Source organism: Aedes albopictus, chromosome 3 (genome assembly GCF_035046485.1).
Source record: "Aedes albopictus strain Foshan chromosome 3, AalbF5, whole genome shotgun sequence".
Classification (NCBI taxonomy): Eukaryota; Metazoa; Arthropoda; class Insecta; order Diptera; family Culicidae; genus Aedes; species Aedes albopictus.
The window spans coordinates 89,746,570-89,757,536 of NC_085138.1; positions in this window are offsets into that span (position 1 = coordinate 89,746,570).

Here is a 10,967-nt window from a genome sequence, read left to right on the forward strand (position 1 = left end):
TCTCCTTTAAATCTCCAAGTAACTCTCCCTTGTTGAGCGTCTTTGCAACCTTGTAATCCATTTAGGTAATAAACTGAATCCATTTAGGTAATGAATCCATTTAGGTAAAAATTCTATTTAGGCAGTCCCGACTCATTACCTAAATGGAGGTTTTAGTGTATTGGCTATATTGCCAAGTTGAGAATAGAGAGTTCAAAGTGAATGGCATGAAACGAATAAAAATTAGCATGATACGGTGCGAGACTTGTGGTGGGAGCGTTGTTGTTGTGCATTGAGTGGCACCAAAAGTGGTGCCGTGCAAGAGGCCCGGAATTCACATCGTTGTTGGAATCTATACATCACTAATTGTAAGTCATCTGCTAGTATGCAAACCTATTTATATGGTTGAAATTATTGCTACCATGGTTGGAATGTGTCAACAACAACAAAAATACAAATTTGTGATGAATACCATTTTTTCTTTTTCTCCATCATACAAATATGTAAACAAAACCATTTACGATTCCCGAGATTAAGATTCGACTCTTAAAAGTGCAGTAACAATCATATGCGACTGTAAAAATTAATATACGATTCCTACGATTTCATTCACTTCGTATACGACGCAAGTGTGACGCAAACGATCAATATACAACATTGTTATAGTTGTATACGATTTCACCGATTTTCATCATACCTTTAGGTGGCAAGCTCGACTTAGCAGATTCATATACGATTTGAAGCGACGATTTCCACGATTCAAAAAAAATCATATATACGATGCTAGCGAGCTTGCAGCTTGCACTAAGAATGTATGTTTTTTTCACGATTCTATCCGATTCTGTGCGATCCTACCGACAGTATCTCACACCTTTTATGATCGGAGACGACTATATGAAACAAAATCGCAATTTAAGTTTAATTTGGCATGAAATGCGTTTTTACGCATTCATTGTCAACAAATATACATATTATTATACAATTCTGATTCAATATATGAAAATACGATTTTTTCCATACAATGATTTACGATATGTGGTTGGCTATATATAGTATGGTACATACTTGTATGGAAAAAATAAATCCTCGCTCCAGTCGACTTTTTAGATGCCATTTAGGACCCATATGATCTGTACAAAATTACAGCGCAATCGGTGAAACTATAATTTAACGCAAGCGGTTCAAAGTTTGCATAGAATTTACTATGGGAAAAGTTACACATTCAAACAAAAAATTCCAGAGGTCACCCTTTGTCTCCTTAATTCAAATCGATCAACGTTTCTTGTAGAAAAATCATTTATGAAACTTTCCTTCGAAGACCGCAAAACGATTGGAAGCTTGTGGAAAAAGTTATTGATTTATTACCGATTAGTGATCTAACGAACGGTTTGTTGTTCAAGCCGTTCGTTTGATCACTAATAGGTAATAAATTAATAACTTTTTTCACAAGCTTCCAATCGATTTGCGGTCTTCGAAGGAAAGTTTCATAAATGACTTTTCTACAAGAAACGTTGATCGATTTGAATTAAGGAGACAAGGGGCGTCCTCTGGGATTTTTTATCTGAAAGTGTAACTTTTCCCATAGTAAATCCCATGCAAACTTTGAACCGCTTGCGCTAAATTATAGTTTCACCGATTGCGCTGAAATTTTGTACAGATCATATGGGACCTAAATGGAATCAAAAAAGTCGACTGGAGCGAGAATTTGATGTTTGTCCCATACTAATGTGTAGTGTACATGACCAATTTGCCATTGATTGCTTAAAAAAATGATTGTATGCTTAATGACTTTCAGTTAAAAAAGCCCAAAATCGTATATTGACCCCATAAATAGAGGGATAGCTCAAAATTGTGACGTGCTGGAGCAATTCTGAGCTCGGATTCGGATTCAGTGGCCCAAAATCCGTCGGAGACATATAAGTTTACTCTTGAGACAGACCAACAGCTAATTTTAGTTACGCTGTGTTTTCAGGGTTTCAGGGGCGTTATAATGGGTTTAAGAGTGTTTTGGAGGCATTTCAGGTGCGTTACAAGTGGTCTGATGGGGTTTTAGGGCGATTTCAAAGGCATTTTAGAAAGTTTAAGGTGATTATAGAACGAAGCCACACCTCGAATTTCCAAAAGCACGAATCAAATGACGGATCGCCCTCAAAACTTGATCGAATTTGGTCACCACCAGCAGGTGACCATTCGATCAACTTTTCAGCGCGATAGGATATTTGGTTCTTCAGATTTGTGCTTTTGTACACACTCAATCCTGAATTGCATGTTTGGTGCTTTTTTGACGAAAATAGAACAGCAGAACTATTTCAGTAGTTTCGGTAATTGATTTTACTGAGGCTCAGTACACCAACTTTCAAAAGCGCGAACAAAAGGTAAACAATCCATTTTTGCTGTGTTAAGCTGTTCTATTTTCTTGGTATTCTAAATTAAGTGTGAAAATGGAAAATAGCCTGGAAACTTGGAACATGGCGTCATTTGATTTCGCAGAATGTGACAGGATAATCTACGACGAACTAATTCCCCGCAATATCGAAATCGTGGCGTTGTAGGCAATTTGTTGGACTGGGCAGAAAGTGTGGAAAAGCGGGTATCGAGCGGCTACCTTCTACCAAAGCTGTGGCACCACTAATGAACTGGGAACAGGATTTATAGTGTTAGACAACGTGTGATCGGGTGGCAGCCGATCAGCGCAAGGATGTGCATGTTGAGAGTTAAGGGCCGTTTCTTCAACTACAGCATCATCAACGTCCACTACACGAAGGGAGACCCGATGACGAGAAACATACGATGGTTGCTCACCGCGTGACGTGAAAATCGTTGTCGGCGACATGAACGCGCAGGTAGTAAGGGAGGAAATGTACAGACCGGCAATCGGGCGAAACAGCCTCAAATGATCGAATGATAACGGCCAGCGATGCGTAAACTTCGCAGCCTCCCGTGATATGGTAGTTCGAATCACCTTCTTACCCCGCAAAGATTTCCACAAAGCCACCAGGAGATCACCCGACCGTCAAACAGAAATCCAAATCGACCACGTTCTAACCGCGCTCAAAACAAACGCGTATGCGCTCAAAACTTTCGACAGGTATCACCTCGCGTCGAAGACGAACGCCGCGGCTCAACATCGAGCAGCTGCGTAACGTAGAAGTGGCTCAAGACTACGCACAGCAACTAGCAGTGGCCCTACCAAAGAAAGAGCATCTTGGCGCAGCTACACTTGAAGATTGCTGGAGGGACATCCGATCCACCATCTTAGCACCTCGGCTACAGCACTAGGCTTCACGACTCCGAATCACAGAAACGACTGGTACGACGGCGAATGTGAACAGTTGAAAAACGAGAAGAATGCAACATCGACGAGAATGCTGCAACACCATACGAGAGCGAATGAGGCACGTTATAGTCAGGCGCGGAACAGGCAGAACTCAGTTGTGGTGACTTTTTGCCTCCATTTCCTCACTTGAATTTGGGCTTGAATACTGAAAATCAAAAAATGCCGGGAGAAAAATACAACCGTCAGCTCCAAACTTAGTTTTCTGAATAACCCAAACTGCTCCGCTCGAGCACGACACCGCTCTTCCGAAACACACACGCACACACCTTCAATCCGTACAGTTCAGTCTCCCTATCTATTTTGTTAAGAACGCAACTTTTTGTGAAAGCTTATAATCATTCCCACCAGACACATACTCTACCACATTAATCATTTCAAACCTCTCACATTTCTACTTTGTGCCTTCTCCGTATATTGCATTCAACTTTGCATGCTATATATTTTGAGCTTTCGAACTTATTCTACGCAATGATTGATTCGAATGAATAGCATTATCGCTCAATGCTATTTTCGCAGCAATCCATGCGAACAGGAGAAACGTCAATTTTCTCTGTTTTGTTTTGATTAGCCGATTTCTAGAAATCAATCCCAAAATATATTTTGTAGCTGCCGAAAGTCATCATTGAAAACCACCGTGAGTAGAGTGAAAACATTTAATATTGCTGTGACTATTTACTACATTCTTTCCTTTCTCTACTCTTACAGTTCGTAATATTCATCAAACTGGCCTGGACATCAAATCATTCAAACACGGCATACACAAATCTGTCATCAAATCTGCTTGGCTTGTTGATCATTTCTCGTTTGCGAAGTCCTTTGGATACTGACGACTGTGGATTTTGCGTTTTCATTGGGGATACCGAATCAGCTGACGTGTCAATGGACAGATACGGATATCTTGAAGTATTTCCCATTTCCTGCATACCATCCGAAGACGTTTTATCCTGGAAATCTCCTGCTTCCATTGATGAATCATCTGCAGATTCGACAGCCTTCTTAACATCTTGTACATTACGGCCGTACTGGATTCCATTTCTGCTCATTACGACAACTTTTGGACCATCTCTCGCAACTACCTTGAAACGTTCTTGAGAGAAAGTAGGATCTGTTTTAGACTTCCTGTTTTGCGCCAGCAGCACCGAATCGCCGACTCGAATATCAGACGGTTTTGCTCCGCGGGCCGCATCAGCATCCTTCTTGCTTATTAATTTGGATTCACTGTCCTTTTCACGGATATCAGCTCGATCCACTTGCTTGCATGAGTTTTCCCACAAACACGGAAAGTGCCCGCGGAATTTCCACCCACACATCAGCTCAAAAGGCGTCACCAAGAGTCGGGAGTGTGGAACCAGGTTATTGTGATTGTGGACGTAGAGTTGTAGGGCATGTCTCCAGTTAGTTCCTTCGATCTTTGAAGCTGCCAGAGCTTTCGTTATGCCCTGATTTTGGCGTTCGACAGCCCCGTTCGACTGAGGGCTGAGGGGAACCGACTTTCGCACCTTCACGCCTTTGTCCTCCCAGAACTTGATGAACTGAGTGCCTTGGAATGGGGGGCCATTATCGCTCTGCAAAATGAGCGGGCAGCCCCATAGTTTGAACACATCACAAAGTGCTGCGTTGGTACTCTCAGCATCCATATGCTTCATTTCCACCACAGAAATGTAACGTGAGTAAATGTCGACGATTACCAAAAATTCGCCAGATCCAAAACCAGGAACGCCGAGGAAATCTATCTGTAGAATCTGCCATGGGCCGTCTGGCAGCTCTCTGCTACACAACGGAACCGGTGGATTTTTCTTGGAAATCTGAAGACACGTTTCGCATTTTCGAACAAAATTTTCGACGTCAGAGGACATTCTCGGCCACCAAAAATATTCTCTCATGATGCGCTTCATGGCGACTTCGCCTATGTGGCCACCATGCGCTGTCTGCATGACACGTTGACGTAATCCCTTTGGTAGAACTACTCGGTTTTCCTTGAACATTAGTGATCCTAGTGAACGCAGGTATTTCCTCTGAGGTTCGAATTTCTTCAGATCTGGTGGCCAAAAATCCTGCTCAATGGCTGCACGGACCCGGTTTAGTTCGTCATCGTTCTCGGAGTTGACCTCGATTTCTTCCCAGGTTATATTCAGAGAGCCTAGATGTAAATTATTCAATTGAAACAAATTTTTGAGAACAATGTATGATTACTGATTAAAAACGGTTAAAAATCGATATTACCTGTGTCGATCGCAAATAGGAAATGATTATCGTCCTCATCTTCAAACGGGATCGCTTTTTGGGATTGATCTATCAATCTTGACAGAGCATCAGCAACATTGGATTCTCCAGGAATTCTTTTGATATCAAAATCATAAGATTGCAGCCGAAGAGCCCATGTATCCGCACGGGCCAGTGCACGTCTGCCAATACGATGGCTTGTTCCAAATATGAATTCGTTAGCCTCCGCGTCTGTTCTGATAGTGAAGCGCTTGCTCAGTAGGTATGACGCAAAGCGTTCAACGCCCCATACGACAGCTAGAGATTCCTTATGCGCATGAGGGTATTTCTTCTCCGTGAGAGTAAGTGATTTTGAAGCGCATGCTATGACCCTCGGTACGCCAGCTTGGTCAAACTGTACCAACACCGCTCCCAAGCCAATAGGGGATGCATCCACATAAAGTTCTATGGCATCTGTTGGACTGTAATATCCCAGTGTCCTGACTGCATTTAGGGCCCCATCTTGAAGAAAACGAAACTCTTTGTCTTCCTCTTCCGTCCAGTAAAATTCATCCGCATTTGCCAATGCTCGTAGTTTTTCCGTTTTATCGGCCCTGTTAATAATGAAACGGTCGATGAAAGTCACTAATCCGAGGAAGCTCTTCACTTCACTTCTGTTCTCCGGTCTACGGAAGCTTTTGATGGCAGCCAACTTTTCATCGTCGATTTTCCAGCCATCTGGTGTAAGGACAAATCCCAAGAAATCAACTGACTGACTTCCAAACACGCATTTTGACTCATTCAGCTTCACATTGTGCTCTTTCAGTCTGGCAAGTACTGCCGCCAGGTTGGCGTCGTGCTCTTCCTTCGTTTTCCCATGAACCAACACATCATCCTGGTAATTTTTTACTCCTTTGCAGCCGCCAAGTATTTTCCTCTGCAAGATCTCCTGAAACAGATCTGGAGCATTGCACAGGCCGAACGGTAGACGAACGCACCGGTACATCCCGAACTCGGTGAAGAAATTTGTTAAATGGCGGGATTCCGGGTCCAGTTCCACGTGGAAGAAAGCGTTGCTTAGATCAATTGTTGAAAACCATTTAGATCCGTTTAATTCTGCAACGATGCTTTCTAAGGTGGGCATGCTAAATGGCGTCCTGTAGATGTACTGGTTTGGCCCTCTGAGGTCGATAACGAGTCTTATGTCATGCTTGCCTTTTGGCACCACGATCATCGACGAACAGAACGAGGTGTCCATCTCATCCGTTACCTGTTCAATGATGTTGGCACTTACCAATTGCTGAAGACGTTCTTCGACCAGCGGTTTTACTGCCTGTGGTATGCTGAGGTAAACATTCCTGCATGGTGGAACTTCTTTGTTGTAGGGAATTTTCACAGGAGGGATGTTGAACTTCGGGAAAATTTCCTGCACGTCGACTGATGCTATCTCTCCCGTAAGAAATGACACTGTATAGTCGTCGTTGTTGGCTACAGGGACCTTGATTCCCAACAGGAGAACGCTGTATCTTGTTGCTGTTGGTCGACTTAGCAGAGACCTCAGCTCTCTGACTACGTAGAACTTCTCCAAGTATACAGGTCGCTCTTTAGAAATAAACAGGTAAGCTTCGAATGTTGCCAGTACTTCAATCTCTCCCACCGAGGCGTACGCTTTCAGGGCACGATCCGATTTTTCCTGCACGTTGAGTACTCCTTCGCTGTACCGGGGGTCCGAGAGCAATATTCGAAATATGCTTTCGGTAAGCGTATTCACTTGCGCGCCAGAGTCAATAAGGAACTTGCATGGCATGCCTGCCACGGTAGCTTCTATGATTCCATCATCCTTCACGCGTGATACCGCAGCCAACTTACAGGCCGATACCGTCCCGTACGTCGATATGGCCGATACCTGCCAGAAAACATTATTGCTTGATAAATGGTTCTTTCTTTCATATACATATGTATAATATTCATTTTTTTTTTTTTTATTTTGTAGTGAACGCAATCATATATATCATGTGTCATATATATGATCCAAATCCAACTTTTATTGATCAAAATTCAGATTACCTCTCCATGAAATTCAAAAATTCGAAGTAAATTCATTTAATGGGTTTCCGAATGTAATAGTAGAATTAATTGTCTGTATCACCACTTACTTTCTCCGTTGTCACATCATCCTCGTGTTTTTCGATGGCTGCGATTTTGCGCGGTGGAGCATCGGACGAAGTTGCTTCGTACTCATGTTCGCGTTTCGTTCCCGTATGGATCCTTGTTTTGCAAGCAACCTTAATATGACCCTCACGACCACAGTTTCACAGTTTCAGAAAAGTTTCCGGCACTGCCTTACTGTTGGCTTGCTTCTGCTTCTTAACGGTTCTCTTCCTGAAAAAAAAAATGAAGCATACGTTCATTTTTTCCACCATTTTTTTTTTTTTTTTTGATAGTTTGGTTTCATAGTTTAAATTAGTAGTGTCATAGTAAGCCTACTGGGAAATTCCCGCTTTCTCCAGCCTACTTACTACCACTGATTTTTTTTTTCAATATTATTCTACGTATTCTGTGTCATAGAAAGCCTACTGGAAATGATTTCCAGCCTACTTACTACCAGCAGAATAACCTATCCTTAAGTTCTTTTTTTTTTCTAACCTGTGTCATGGTGTGCCTACCAGGAAAATTGTTTTCTGGCCTACTCACCACCATCAGGAAAAAGTCTAACCAAACCTTCCATTTTTTTTCGAAAACCAATCACTGGTCAAGCTTTTTTTCTTTAGCAGTATTTCCTTATTTTCGCGTAAATACTTACCCTGAGGAAGCATTTGCTGCGCCATTGTGGTGACTTTTTGCCTCCATTTCCTCACTTGAATTTGGGCTTGAATACTGAAAATCAAAAAATGCCGGGAGAAAAATACAACCGTCAGCTCCAAACTTAGTTTTCTGAATAACCCAAACTGCTCCGCTCGAGCACGACACCGCTCTTCCGAAACACACACGCACACACCTTCAATCCGTACAGTTCAGTCTCCCTATCTATTTTGTTAAGAACGCAACTTTTTGTGAAAGCTTATAATCATTCCCACCAGACACATACTCTACCACATTAATCATTTCAAACCTCTCACATTTCTACTTTGTGCCTTCTCCGTATATTGCATTCAACTTTGCATGCTATATATTTTGAGCTTTCGAACTTATTCTACGCAATGATTGATTCGAATGAATAGCATTATCGCTCAATGCTATTTTCGCAGCAATCCATGCGAACAGGAGAAACGTCAATTTTCTCTGTTTTGTTTTGATTAGCCGATTTCTAGAAATCAATCCCAAAATATATTTTGTAGCTGCCGAAAGTCATCATTGAAAACCACCGTGAGTAGAGTGAAAACATTTAATATTGCTGTGACTATTTACTACATCAGTCTTCCGGAGGAAGAAGCACCAGCAGGAAGAACGAGATCGCGAAGCGGAAGAGCTGTACCGCGCTAAGGACACACGGAAGTTCTACGAGAAGTTGTACCGCTAGCGCAGAGGCTTTGTGTCACAAGCCGACATGTGCCGAGACAATCACGGGAATCTTCTCACGAGCGAGCGTGAGGTGTTCGAGAGGTGCGGTAGCATTACGATGAGCACCTCAATTGCGACGTTGCAAACACCGGCGTGGTAACAGATCTAGGAGTACGTGCGCAAGACGAATGATTCCCAGTCCCTAACTGTAGTAATTAAAAGTAAGGATAAAAAAACTGCTCACCTAAAATATATCAGTCGGTTCCCGTTACGTGTCGTCCAAAACATTGATAGTGGCGATTTAACTTCGCATACCGTTTCGGATCAGCAGTACATTCGGTTTCATTGGATACTGTTATTTTCTTCTGCACTACAAACTGATCACGCCAAATTGTAAACAAGAATCAGGTATCGGGATTCCTGTGAGTTCTTATTGGAAAATTTGGCTTTGACACATTGATAAAAGAAAAGATGATTTGACCTAGCTGTCAAACGAAAACATAGAATGAGATGTCAGTCGCTTTTGCGTTTCCCATTTCATGACGACTTTTATCTCTATTACACGCTAAAAAAAAGTATTTCATTTTAATGGTTATTTGCATCAAAATCAGAAAAGGTATTATTTTGATCGCTGTGTGCAATTGTGATTAGAATTAATTACGTTTGATTGAAAAAATATATGAATATAAATATTCTGTTACCTAGAACAGTATTTGTATCCACTTGTAAGGATATGCCAGTCAAATATAGTTTTATTCGAGTTCATTATTTTTGGGGTGAGTTGAAAACGCAGGTTGAGTAGAAAAATATGACAAACGCAAGGGAAACGCAAAAGAACAGGAAAAAGGAAAACGGAAAGGTCGGAAAGGAAGTGAGGGGATAAATAGCGGTGACAAAGAAGAAAGGATTCTGTGAACTATATTTGGATTTGTAGTAATTAAAAGTAAGGATAAAAAAACTGCTCACCTAAAATATATCAGTCGGTTCCCGTTACGTGTCGTCCAAAACATTGATAGTGGCGATTTAACTTCGCATACCGTTTCGGATCAGCAGTACATTCGGTTTCATTGGATACTGTTATTTTCTTCTGCACTACAAACTGATCACGCCAAATTGTAAACAAGAATCAGGTATCGGGATTCCTGTGAGTTCTTATTGGAAAATTTGGCTTTGACACATTGATAAAAGAAAAGATGATTTGACCTAGCTGTCAAACGAAAACATAGAATGAGATGTGAGTCGCTTTTGCGTTTCCCATTTCATGACGACTTTTATCTCTATTACACGCTAAAAAAAAGTATTTCATTTTAATGGTTATTTGCATCAAAATCAGAAAAGGTATTATTTTGATCGCTGTGTTCAATTGTGATTAGAATTAATTACGTTTGATTGAAAAAATATATGAATATAAATATTCTGTTACCTAGAACAGTATTTGTATCCACTTGTAAGGATATGCCAGTCAAATGTAGTTTTATTCGAGTTCATTATTTTTGGGGTGAGTTGAAAACGCAGGTTGAGTAGAAAAATATGACAAACGCAAGGGAAACGCAAAAGAACAGGAAAAAGGAAAACGGAAAGGTCGGAAAGGAAGTGAGGGGATAAATAGCGGTGACAAAGAAGAAAGGATTCTGTGAACTATATTTGGATCGTTCGGTTCGAAAGTTCGACGCGCTCGTGATTATTTTATTTGCGTCATCAAATTCAACGTTTGGAAGAATGGAGAATCGAGGATACGACATGGCGCAGCCGGCAGGTATGTATAATCAAATAAAAAAGCATCGTATTGCAATGGAAAAAAATTGATTTGGAGCAAGTTGGTCTCCATTTTCAATTAATAAAAGTACAGTGCGAGTAGGTCTCTGTACTATAAAAAGGAGCGAGTAGGTCTCCATTTTGAATATAATAATATACAGAGCGAGTAGGTCTCTGTACATGAAAAGGAGCG